General features: G+C 32.0%; 1 pseudogene; it reads left to right on the top strand.

Moving 5' to 3' along the window:
- Window positions 1–230: 230 nt before the first annotated feature.
- LOC117285543 lies at window positions 231–320 on the top strand (annotated as a pseudogene).
- Window positions 321–13,210: the final 12,890 nt, after the last annotated feature.

The following is a 13,210-nucleotide window of genomic DNA, read 5'->3' as shown; positions in this document are numbered from 1 at the left end:
AATCTTGTACCTTTATATGACAGGTCTTGATTCTCATGTTTTCCCCTTACCCCTGCCCTCCCTTCACCCACTCCTCCCTTCCCTATTTACAACTTTTTTTTTCCATTTTTTCATCTTCTCGCATGTTTTCTTTTCCCTTATTTCCTTTCCCCTACCCTTCCCACTTCCCTACAACTTTAGCCCTTTTCTTCCTATTACACATTGACAATTACACCATTTGGATCTTAAAGATACTTTTTTGGCCTTTTGGCTAAGATCAAATGTAGTATCTGTTCTTATCAGAAGATAATTTTTTTATAGTTACAAAGTGTGTACTCAAAGAATGAAAACAAACAAAAATTCCCACTATGGATTGGCAGTGTTAAGTTTAAATCTTTAAGAGCTGCTGTTTGAAAAAAAATATTCCCAGCAGATACACAAGTACTGGAGACATTCAACCAACAGTAAGACTGGGTGCTCTACTGAGAGCTCTGGGTCTTCATTAATGACTTTAGATGCACCACACTTTAGTACGTGGGTCATTTGAACCTATAGTGAGGTCTCTGTATTCATTGTCAATTGTTGCTATAGCAAACTACCATATATTTTGAACCTCAACATGACATACATATAACATGCTATAGTTCTGGAAGTATGAAGTTTGAAATGAGTCTTATGGTACTAAACTCAATGTGCTAGCAATGGATCTTTTTAGCGCCTCTAAGACAGAATCTGTTTTCTTGACATTTTCTAAGGTTGCCTACATCCGTCAGCTCTCTGTCTGCATTCTCATCAAAGCCAGCAGTGGCCAGTTGAGTTTTTCCCAGATCATATGTTTTTCTTCCTCTCTCTCTTACCTTAATGTATCCTCATGCTTAGGTTGGGCTCTTTGGATAATCCAGGGCAATCCATTTTAAAGTTACCTGATTGATTAGCAACCCTGAAATGCATACATAATGTTAAACCACTCCACTTACTATGTAAAATAACCTATTCACACTTATGGAAATTAGTAGGTGGACATCTTGTGGAGGAGGAGGGATTTTTTTTTCTAATAGGATTCTCTGAACACTTACAAACATTAAACATAAACTAATGAAACTCTAAAAGTAACCTTCAAACAATTTCAATTCAGGCTAACATAGTCTGCAAAATCTTTACAGAAAGAAAACAAGTTCACTTCTCAAAATTAGCAATATTGGTAAAGTAGGTATTAGTGAAACTATATGTTTAAGTATTATAAAGACCTGCAAAGAACAATTTAAAAGCAATACTGAGTTAAGAAATGGGAAACTCGGAGTTAAACACTGACCACAAAATATGTCCAAGCACAGATGAGTAAACTGGTAAATTCTATGAAACATATTATGAATAACCTTCTACAAATCTTATATAAATTTTTTAGAAAATACACGAGGCAAAAAAAGGTTTTTTTTATTTTATGTAAGCTGGTAATGATAAATTAAATAAATGTTGACTTTTCAAAAGCTCTTTATTTCCATAAAACATTAACCACTGTTAAAACTACAAAAATTCTATTCAAGAAATGAAAGCATGGGATCATAAATTTGAGGAGGAGAATCAAGTATTGCCAGTATCAAAGTCCTGTAAGAAATGAACTACTGGGCAGGTGCCTGTGTGCAAAGTAGTCCCTAGGAGTAGAGAAGAGAGACAAAGATCTGAATCAGGAAAATATGCAGCTGTAGTTCACACCTACATCTGGATCTGAGCATCTGCCATGTCACCCTTTGGAAAATGATGAAACCCAGAATTTTCAATCCAATATTTATCCAGCAGTGATGAAAACCCTTGAGCAAATAAAAACTGTGCACAGGGATGGGGATGTAAATCAATGGAGGAGCACATGTGATAAAAGGTGAAATACTACTCAACAATAAAATATAATAAATTGTTAATCATGAGTATATAATTGGTATTCATTAGTGGAAAATAAGCTAAACTGAAATTTTGCATTACTAATAAAAATAATGATATGAATTAAGCTGAAAACTAAAATACTTGGCAAAGGAATCCAAGAGAAAACACATTTCTTATAATTCTACTTATGCAAACATAAAAATAGGAGAAAGGTTATTGCGTGCCTAAAGTTGATTGCACTAGTACGTACAGATTACCAATGGGCACAAGATAACCTTTGTGGAAAATAAATGATTTATCACTTGATTGTTGTGGTCGATATAGGATCTCATTTCCGTAGGCAAACTAAAAACTATGCACTTCATACAGTTTTATTTTATAGAGTAGATAATGACCACTCAACACCATTGATGTGTAAAAGAAATTAAATTTGACACCAAAAATATGCAAAATTTGCTAGAGTAGCACTTAATAGGAAAATATTTATAATATTATAGTTGGCAAATACATTTTATACAGGACTCAAAATCACAAAACATGATTGCCAAGCAAATAAAAATTTAATAATGTTTAGTATTCTATCATTGAATTTATATCAATATAACATTTAATAACACTAAATGTATGACTATAAAATTCAACAATTTGGTACATTGTTTGAAGAAAATATTTGCCATACCTGTAACTAAAATAATGATTTAATCCAGTGTGTGTGTGTATATATATATATATATTCAACAATCTAATAAAAATGAATATAAAATATAGGACAAATGTTTAAAATATGTATTTCATAAAATATGACAATTACAGCCAATATAAACATAAAGAATCCCACACTTATTATTCATTATGCAATTTTAGAGTAAAACCACAAAGAAATGCAAAATTAAACATTTACCGCGATGGCTAAAATTAAAAGGAATCATGCCTTCAAATGTCATCCATAATAGGAATTGCTTTGAAACTCAAATGAACTTGCAGCTGAGAACATAAAGTGTTATACTAACATAGTAGAATTGTTTACCACCTTTTAAAGTAAAAGCCACTTTTATCATATGTACAATCAACTCCCAGGCATGATTTCAGGAGAAGTGAAAAGGTGTCTAAGGTTATAACTGTAGGTGAATATGCATAGTATTAATTATGAAAGTCTATGAAGCACTCAAATTCTTCCACAACTGGCAGCATGTCTTCTTTTTTAAAAATTCACCCACTTGCATACTAGTCAGTGATAAAAGTTCAAGGTATTTAGGCAAAATATAAAAGAATGAGTGTAACATAATGATCAGTAAAGTCAAATAAACAAAACAATACTGTATGGCTTCATTTTCTTTGAAATGATAGGTAGAGAAAATTGGTCTATGACAGAAATCAAGTGGGAGTGAATGTGGACCAATGTGGAGGGGAAGCAAAAGTACCTCTGATAGATTATCTTTCACCTAGGTCTAAGAATTTAATTGCCCTAAGAGAATTCAACAAAAAGTGCACATGTTTCCTTAATACAGGTGTTATGTCACACAGGAGCCTTCCTCAGCGAGGAAACCAAAAAAAGCACTTAAGTCACACACTTACATGCTGGATAGGACAAAGAGTAGCAAAAAGTGAAAATGCAATAAATAAGGCAATGGCTCTTGGATTCAGTTAGTTAATTTGAAAAGAAGTGACTAAAACTCTAAAAGTTATTTGCAAGGATTTGCCTGCCCTCAGGTTCCTGTTCTTGATAAGAGTATTATTTTCATCTAATATGGGCAGGACACTTCACATAGAAATTTTACTTCTGCTTTTAATGCACAGAACAAAGGTGAGACCAATTTTGAACCTTCTGATTTTTTTTAAGTTCCTTTAGCTCACAACCATTCTTAGGACAAAGGGTCTCATTTTTAGGTGGTGTGGTTGACAACTCCTTCTGCTACAATTTAGGCACATTTGGGTATGACAGTCATGCAATCTATCTCAATTGTTGTAATTACTGCACACATATATGTGTTTGTTTGAGTCCATGTAATGATACACTTAAAACATGTATATTCCTGAAAAACATGACTTAAAAATACTTAATAGGAAACAGGTTTAAAAATCATGGTGGAAAACATGGCTAAATATGATTAAATATACACAAAAAAGATGAGTCATGCTAAGAAAAGATTATGCATGAGAATTTCTATGAAAAACAAAAATATTACTTTTATTTACAGGTTTATATTTCTTTTATTCCCAAAACTATGATAAGCTATGGAATAAATTTTTTCTAACTTAGCAATTAAGAGGAGTGTATGTTCCCTGTTTTCTGCTTAGGCATGATGGAATATAGATTAAATAAGGGAAAATAAAAAAATGTGAGATAAAGAAAAGATGGAAATAAAGTGCTTGCAGATGGGGAGGGGAGGAAGGGGTGAAAGGAGAGCAGGGACAAGGGGAAAAAATGAGAACCAAGACCTGTCATGTAGAGGTACAAGATCCAACAATGAATGTAACTGTACTGTATCCCTAAAATGTACCAGTAAACTCAATTAAAACTGAAAAAAAAAATACTAACTGTTGCTGATGTGTCTTTAAATTTTTTTCTTCAATATTGTACCCTGAGGATATCCTGCCAAATTACAATCCATAATCCCTTAGAAAACTAAGCATTTTAGCTGCAGTTGCCGCTGCCATAAAATGCTTTCACATCAAGAAATTTATACATGTTGGGCCAGGGCTTTAGCTCAGTGGTTCTGCCGCCTGTCTTGCAAGCGCAAGGACTGGAATTCGATCCCTGGTACCAAGAAAAAAAAAAAAGAAAGAAAGGTATACATGTCAAATAGATAATTATCAAATAAGTTAGCGAAGTATTGATGATAAACTCTTCCAGACACATCAAGTGGCAGCCCTCGTAATAATAAAAGACAATAATTTTTATACATACCTAGATAAAATTATGTAAAAAGGAAAATCTCATGGAACACTTGACAATATAATTTTGTACTTTAATAGCAGAATTTAATCTACACATTTTACATCGGCTCGGTTTTGGGTATTTTTATGACAGTAAAAACTGTGCAGCACTTTTCCTCCAAGTGGCACTTGTCTTAAGATAAAAATTAAACTTAAAAAATTTTAAATTAAACAGATGTAGAATCCATTTAGAATTAATAATTATTACTCAAACATAGTGTTCTGAAATTGACAAGCCATTAATTGAATTTTGTATATTTCTTATAAAATATTCCACAATATTAGAAATCTGTATTTCTCACTAAAATGAGCTTATTGCAATGCCAAGTACAGTGACAAATTTCCCCTGATATGGATTATTCACATTTGGGGATGACAGTCTTGTGCTCTACCACAATCACTACAATTAGTGTCCTGTATATGGGTTTGTTCAAGCCCATCTAGTGATATGCTTAAAACATTTTTATTTTTGGAAAGCATGCTTTAATGAAGTTAAACCCTAAAAATTAAAAGCCAAAAAATCGTTTTAATAATTTGATAAAAAACAGGTTTAAAAATCATGGTAGGAAACATGACTCAATATACACAAAAAAGGAGTCATGAGAACAGAAGACTATGTACAACTTTGTGTATGATGCACTTAACTATAAAGATTGATTAAGTAGCTATTTTGTTTAACAACACAAATAACAAATCAGTCTCTTCCTAATGTACTGTGTAATGGATAACATGCTTTATTATGACTTAAATTTATTGAAAATTGTCCTAGACCTGGTATTCTGGGCTAGGTATTTCATACAACCTTTATGATATCACATTGAGTAGCAGAACAAGATGAGGGAACTGAGGCTCACAGTTAAATGATTCCCAAATACTGTACATGGGCCTTTGTTTGGGTCTTACAGGTGGTTTCCCAGGCAATCTGCTGCCACCTTTTCTGTTTCAGAAAACAAACAGTCCCTATATTGCTTATGACCCTCATGTTGCTTGCACCTCTTCTGTACATTACATTAATGCAATAAGAATTACATCATTTATACATTCTTAGTCTCTTGTATTACCTAGTTAAATTTTTGGGGAAAGACTTTCTGCTTATTTTCTCATTGCTTTTCTCCTATAGTTTGTTGTCCGGTGCATCTACTAGTCCTTATGTCAGGAATTGTGAAGGGCTTCTTTGTCAACAAAACTGAGGACTTTACATTAATAGAACTTTATCTAGTGAGAAGCTTAGATAATACACATGTATGCTTTTGAGCAAAAATTACTAAACTTTTGGTTTAAAAAGTTTGACACCTTCACAGCTCACTGGTAACTACCATGAAGTCTGATGCCTCTTGCTTTCAGAATAAAAAAAAGAATAAGCATAACAAATTAGACCATCTCTGAAATGTCTTATAAATCACAAAAAAATAAGGAACATCTACAGGTAACCATAAATCTGAGGTTAAATGTAAGAATACTCCTGTATTATCCACTACTTGAAAAATAATCACAAATTTTATAGCATTTGCTTCATTTGCTTCTTAAAATTATTTACAGATAAAATTTACTTTTGGATGCCTATATTGTGTAGATGTTTAAATATTATTAGTACATAATATTATTACATAATATCTAAAGTTTATACCTACCTTTATTTATGATTATATGTATTCTTCAATCGTATTTATAATTATCTTGTGTTCTTCCATTTATGTATAAATATATACTTTTTATATTTTAGGATTATTAAAATCACCTGTCTAGTATTTATTTATAAATTGGTACAGTTAATAAAGTTTATATGGCCATCATGCATAGTTTTTTATGCAATTTTTACTTTTCTTAAATTATTAAATTATTAAAATGATGTTTTTCTTACTTGCAGTTACTTTTCAAATAGTGACTGTCTTGCTGGTCTCATTATTTGCACACATGGCAGGTGAAAGAATATCTTTATAAATGAATAGAGAAAGTGACTATAAAATCAGTAGCCTGTAGCCGTGGAAGTCTGCATGGTAATAAGCCAATTTTTCTGGAAATGAACTCATTAATGCTAAATTTTTGCTGACTTCCAACTGATGTGAAAACTGCCTTACCAGATTCAAAAGGCCCTTCATGAATTGTAGAAGAGGTGAGGAGAAAAGGAATGAGTCAAACATAACAAAGCATATTTCACTCATTTGGCTTCCAACAAACTTTCCTTTAATCTTCAGTGAATGCTGAGGAAAAATGAATAAAACTGAGGCTGACAGCCTTCCATCAGAGTGACAGCAAAAGCTCCTTGTTGAGCAAAGCAAAAGAGTTTATACAAAAAGTCCAGATCTACTTTGATTGCTTATTAGATTTTCCTGTACCCTTCCTTGCAGTTGCAAATTTTCACACTATTTCTCATAAAAAATATTGACTTGCCAGAAGTAGGCATTGTATATTGGGTAGGATGCATTGAAAAACAAAGTAGAATTCAGAAAAAATAAACATATAATATATAAGAATAAGAAAAAAAAGCTTTCCATGTTTTAGTAGTTACCTAAAAAAATTAATTGCTAATTGTCTTTAAAAGTAGAAAAATAATTTATTTAAATAAAGATAATTATCAAATAATTGATTTCCAGTGACATTTTCTGTTTTTATAAAGCATCCTTGGACTGTATTGTCCATTTTTAAATATGAAAGGTCAAGTATTAAAAGATATCGATCTTAAATGTGAGATTTTCAACACTGTAATAAAATAATCTAACTTGTTTCCTTTTTCAACATATTTTGAAAGTATGAAACAGATTATGCATCTACTATAACAATATAAATCCTATTTCCAAACTGGCTCACACCTGTGAAACCAACTCGTTTTTAGTGTGAGGCAGGAAGATCTCAAGTTAAGGTAAGCCTGGACAACTTACAAAGACCTCCTTTTGAAACAGAATGTAAAAAGTGTAAGGATAATACTAGGTGAGAGAGTACTCCGTTTCACCTTTAGTATACACACACACACACACACACACACACACACACCCCTATCTCCTTAAAGAGGTATGACCCAGATAAAGTAACTACTGTATATCCTTTGGTGTCCAAGTTATGTCTAATTATAAAGCTGAGACAAGAAAACTTCTACCTAAGCAGAAGATATTAAATGTTAAAGAGCCAGTATTATTTCTTTACTTTTTACGTACTGCCAAAAACCTGCTACAGGTAAAATAAGATTTAAAGATAGGAAGTAATTATTTTAACAAAAGTAAATAATACATATCAAACGATACTTGATGTCTGTGTTACAGTTGCTACACAATAGAAAAAAACTACAATTAAGCTAAAGACCTCCAAGAAGTTATTAATATCATTGGATAAGTTAACCATGGACAAAAAACATTTATGGTCATGAAGCTGGCTAGTGGAAATTTTTTAAACAAGTACATTCTAGTTCCCATCATATACAAATAGTGTAACACATCTGTCAAAGAGACCCGGAGAGTTTGAAATAAAAATGAGATGCATTTAGGTCAGGGATTTAGCTCAGTGGTTCTCCCACCAGCCTTGCAAGCTCATGCACGTGAGTTGATTCCTGGTACAAAAAAAAAAAAAAAAAAAAAAAAAAAAAAAAAAAAAAAAAAAAAAAAGAAAGAAAGAAAAATGAAATGCAGTCACTCAAAGATATAACCTGTTCTGCTAGTTAAATGTAAAGATTTCATTGTTTTTGTAATCAAACTACTGTGTTTTTGATTAACCAGTATCTCACATATCATAAGTGAAAAGTTAATTTATTTCAATATGTATAGTATCATATATGTACCATTTGAAAATCATCGGTTAGGCAAACAAGGAAGAGAAAAAGTAAGCAAGAAGTTTGCTTTCTCTTGGTGCTACCATACATAGGTAATGAACTCTGCTGCTCTCAAAGACAGTGTGCTATAGAACACACCATTAATTAATTATTAAATGTTTAAGTTATTATAGAACTACAAAACACATGAAGGAATAATTTTTCCTTACTTTAATTGGGGAATATTATAGCAGAACAAACTGCATGTTATGTGACCTCATGATGTTCAGGAGTTCAAAAAAAAAGATAATAATAATGACAATTGATCAAGTGCAATAACATGAAAAATATATTCTTATATACAATTAGTCAAACTATGTTTTTAAGAACTATCTGAGGAATTACTGGCAAGATTATAGTTTGTAGAATGTGTCTGCCATTTTACACATTTCAATTTTAATTCTCTTATTATTGAGAAATGAAATAATCAAATGTTATTTTAGTAGGTTCAATCTTTTGTATACCTATCAATTTTTTAACCCTTAGTAAATATTTCCTGGCTGCTTTTCTGAAACTTTGTAGAGATCTGTGGTGTATCTACGCTGATTTCCAGGTAATTGTAGAGAGTTCAAAGAGATGCATGCTTAAGAAGCTTCCTTCTTTCATCACATTTTTAAATTAATGATCCATCACAGTCAACCAGAGTTGTCATTTAAAAATCTAGCCAGAGAATGTCCACTTGTTTAATGGTTCCTAAGTTGGATTGCTCCTATAAAATTTTTATCCCATTCCAAGCTTTTACTCACTTTTGATCCACTGATAGCATTCAGATCAGGCTTTCATCGTTCTCCTGAAAGAGGAAGGGGAAACTTATGAGCTTACTTTTGCTCTGACCTTTAGAAATTGGAAGCCAAACATGGTTTACCTCCACACACACACAAAAAAGGCTTAATTTTCTTTTCTCTAACATGAGGTGATTTGACTAAATAATAATTTAAAACTACATTTACCCATATAGGTCTTTGCAATTTTAAATATGCAGAAAAGGTAACAATAAAATAGTAAAATAAAAGTTAAAGACTTACAATAATTGGAAAAATGCTGACACCCCTTATTATTGACATAGAAAACTGACTTTCAGTGTCTATTTGTAAAATAATTAGAATAATATATTTGTGTAGGATTGCACTCAATTATATTGGATAATCTATGCAATGCATTTATTCCAGAATCAGATGCAAACAAAACTTCAAAAAATATTTAATTATTGTTACTTGAAATTTTGTATCAGTTGGCCAATGATTATAATTCAAGATTCTTTATAAAATTATATTCTCAATAATTATACTTAACTACAAAATATCTGTCACTCATTGTAGTACATATTTCTTGTTAAATTTCACATTTTCCTACTACAATAACTCTTATATCAATTTATTTTATTTGTAATTTTGCTTTGAGAAAAGCAACAATAAGAAAATTTACTATAACAAAATTATTAAAAGCAAGTTATAACTCTAAAGCATGTGTGCCTGGTCTCTACTTTGACTCTTTACCATATTATTAAATTTTTCTGAGTCAAATATTATGTAAACAAATGCTTGCTTTTCATTATAACTCCTTCCAGGCTAATTAATGGCAAGTATTTTCCATAAATAGTGTTATATATGTAATTAAGATCTGAAATATTATTTAACAGCCATTACCAGGATTTTTCGTGTATATATAGATTCAAGTATTACTTTTTCTAACCCAGTTAAGTATAGATTAAAAATATGACTCACAAACTGTAGAATATTTATGGTTCCTTGCAACACCCAATAAGGAATTTTAAATAAATTATATCCAATTTATCCCCTGGTTCTTTGAGAAATAATATTTGATTAGGAAGAATATGCAAGCTTTAAACTAAACATTTGTAAATGCTAATACCGATAGCACTCAAGCCAATTTATGTCATGGCTAAAGATACAGAAATTAACAAGAGATTCACACTTCCACTCCAATAATAGGAGCAATCCAGATAACTATAAAAATCACTGTTTTTTGTTTTTTTTTAAATCCATTCAGGAAATAAGGGTCAAAAGTAAAATAAGTTTTAATAAACCACATATTCTTTGTAGAAAGTAGTTATCCTGATATACTTTTCATCACTCACTATATAGTGGAAAGAATAAGAAGAAACAGTTTAACAGTTTTAAAAACTACACATTGGCTGATATGATTTATTTTATCAAGAAATATGATATATAATCTACTCTTTTCCATTGAACTCTAAAATTATTAAAACTATTAGTACATATTGAATTTTAAAAGTACTCTCTGTAATTCTGACATTTTCATATATGCAGATATTCTTTGGTGGTGTCTATCCTCCTTGCTACCTTCTGATTTTCTAGTCTCCTTTCCTTTAGGACCAATTGCTTTTCTCCAATAGTCCCTCATCTATTTTCATGTCATCTCTACTTTTTTTTTTAACCTAGATTCCACATCTGAGAGAAAGGAAGCTTGAAATTGGCTTTTACAGATAATACAATGATCTCCAGTTCCATTCATTTTCTTACAAATAACACAATTTCATTCTTCTGAACTATGGCCACCTTTAGAAATGTGGTGCAAATTAGTGTTCCCGTTGCTGGAATCAAATATCCAATACTGTTACATAAATGAGGAAATGATTCAGCTTACGGTTTCAGAGTATTCAGTCCATGGTCTGCTGGCTCCAAGGCAGAAACATTATGGTGGAAGGGTAATTGTATCAGTCAGCTTTTCCATAGCTGGGACAAAAATCTAACACCTGCAATTTAAAGAAGAGATTTATTTTAGTTTGCAGTTTCCATGGATTAAGTCCACAGTCAGTTAACTCTAAGGCAGAAACAACATGGCAGAATGGCACGAGGGAAGAAAGCAAATTGATCACTGCATGGTGTCCAGAAAGCAGCGAGAAAGGAGGAGGTAGGGACAAAACTACATCATTTAGGGTCACAGCGCCAGTGAACCTCCCCCATTCAGGCCACACCTCCCAACTACACATTTACCAACTAAAGTCACCTGGAATAAATCCACTGCGTAGTGTTGTGTCCCCGTGATCTAATCATTTTCCAGACATGAGAGACTTTTCAGGGATATTTTAGATCTGAACCATAACAGGCACGGCAGACAAAATCTGTTCAGTTAATCATAGATGAAAAGTCCAGCAGAGAGGAAGGGATCAGGGGCAAAATATAATACCCAAATATACCCCTTCATGACACATCCAGCCACACATATCCTTCTATTAATCTCTTAGGTGGCTCCCAAACCAATCAGTTTGACAATTATTCTTGATGCCACACAATGAATTTAAAGAACTGGGTATCAATCCCTATAAGGAACTGAAACATTCTCAAAGGAAAGCAGAGTTTTGTCAAGTGAGGGGAACAAACAGCTGAAGGGAGGGTCAGGACAGGATACATAAGAAAGATCTTCAGAGTAACGCGTGCACTGATATCACACCCCACACACTTCCAACTGTGTACACCCGCAGGGCCTGACACAAGAGGCAGCGTGCCCCAAAAGAGAGCAGAAAATACTGCTATTACTTATTTTAGTCTGTGCTATCCTGTCCCTATTTTTATGTTGGTGTAACCATTACTGTAATAAAGGGACTTCAGTTTTAAATATCACTTGAGATAAGGAAGAATGCAACTTCTTACGGTGACCCTCTATTCTAGGTGTATTCCACTTGTCTGTGGTTAACAACTCAAGTGCCTTTCCACATTTCAATTAGAGCGATAGTTTCTTGTTTTTGTCTTTGATGTCTCAATCACAACGTGAAATCTTCTCATTTGAGATACAGGGAAATATAGAATATATTTTTTAACCCATTAGGTATATTGGTAAATAATTCATACACACATTTATCTGTTTTCCATAGCATGTATTTGGACCTTTCATAACTGTACTTTCATGAGAACTTACTGAAAATATATTTTTATTATGTTGCATAGTAGTTTTGCTCTTAATCAAATTACTTACTTTGAGAATACTTATACCTTCAAAACAAAATTTTAGTGTCTTTAAATCGGTTTATCTCTGTGTTGCAGGTTAGTATTATTGGCTCTATTTTTAAATAAAAGCTGAAAAGTATTTAATTTTCAATATTTGTATGAGAAAAGTATTTCCACGTAGGGTATATATCTTTCTCTTCTCCTAAAAATAAAATTCAAATGTCATCAATTTCTACTATTTTTTAATCTTGTGAGTTTATAAAAATTTTATCTAGAGAAATATAGTGCAGTCTGTATTACCCAGAAATATTCTTAGTATGTCTGAAAAAAATTAAAATCACGGTTATTTTAAATATATTGTTCTTGAAAGAGGAAAATATATAAAGGATTATTTAATCATTTCTAGATTTTATGATTTTGAGCACAGAGAACATTTCTGAATTCATATGATTTTATATTCATAGGAGAGAAGATATACTCATTTAAACACACTAAGAAGTGAGAATCAATTTCCTGGTACTACTCATTCTGCTTTCTTCAGAAAGGGGCATTTCCCCGGCCTCATCGGTGCTAAAGCCTACTTCCCGAGAACGCCCTCTACAGTTGCATGTTACTGTCTCCACTGTGATAAATTTTGTTCATTGTGCCTTTGATTTTTAGATACCTTACTTTACAAATCCTTTTTATT

The sequence above is a fragment of the Fukomys damarensis genome, unplaced genomic scaffold, assembly GCF_012274545.1.
Source record: "Fukomys damarensis isolate Sample0158 unplaced genomic scaffold, DMR_v1.0_HiC HiC_scaffold_1, whole genome shotgun sequence".
Classification (NCBI taxonomy): domain Eukaryota; kingdom Metazoa; phylum Chordata; class Mammalia; order Rodentia; family Bathyergidae; genus Fukomys; species Fukomys damarensis.
Note: the sequence above shows the minus strand (reverse complement) of the source record. Positions and strands in the feature narration are given on the sequence as shown.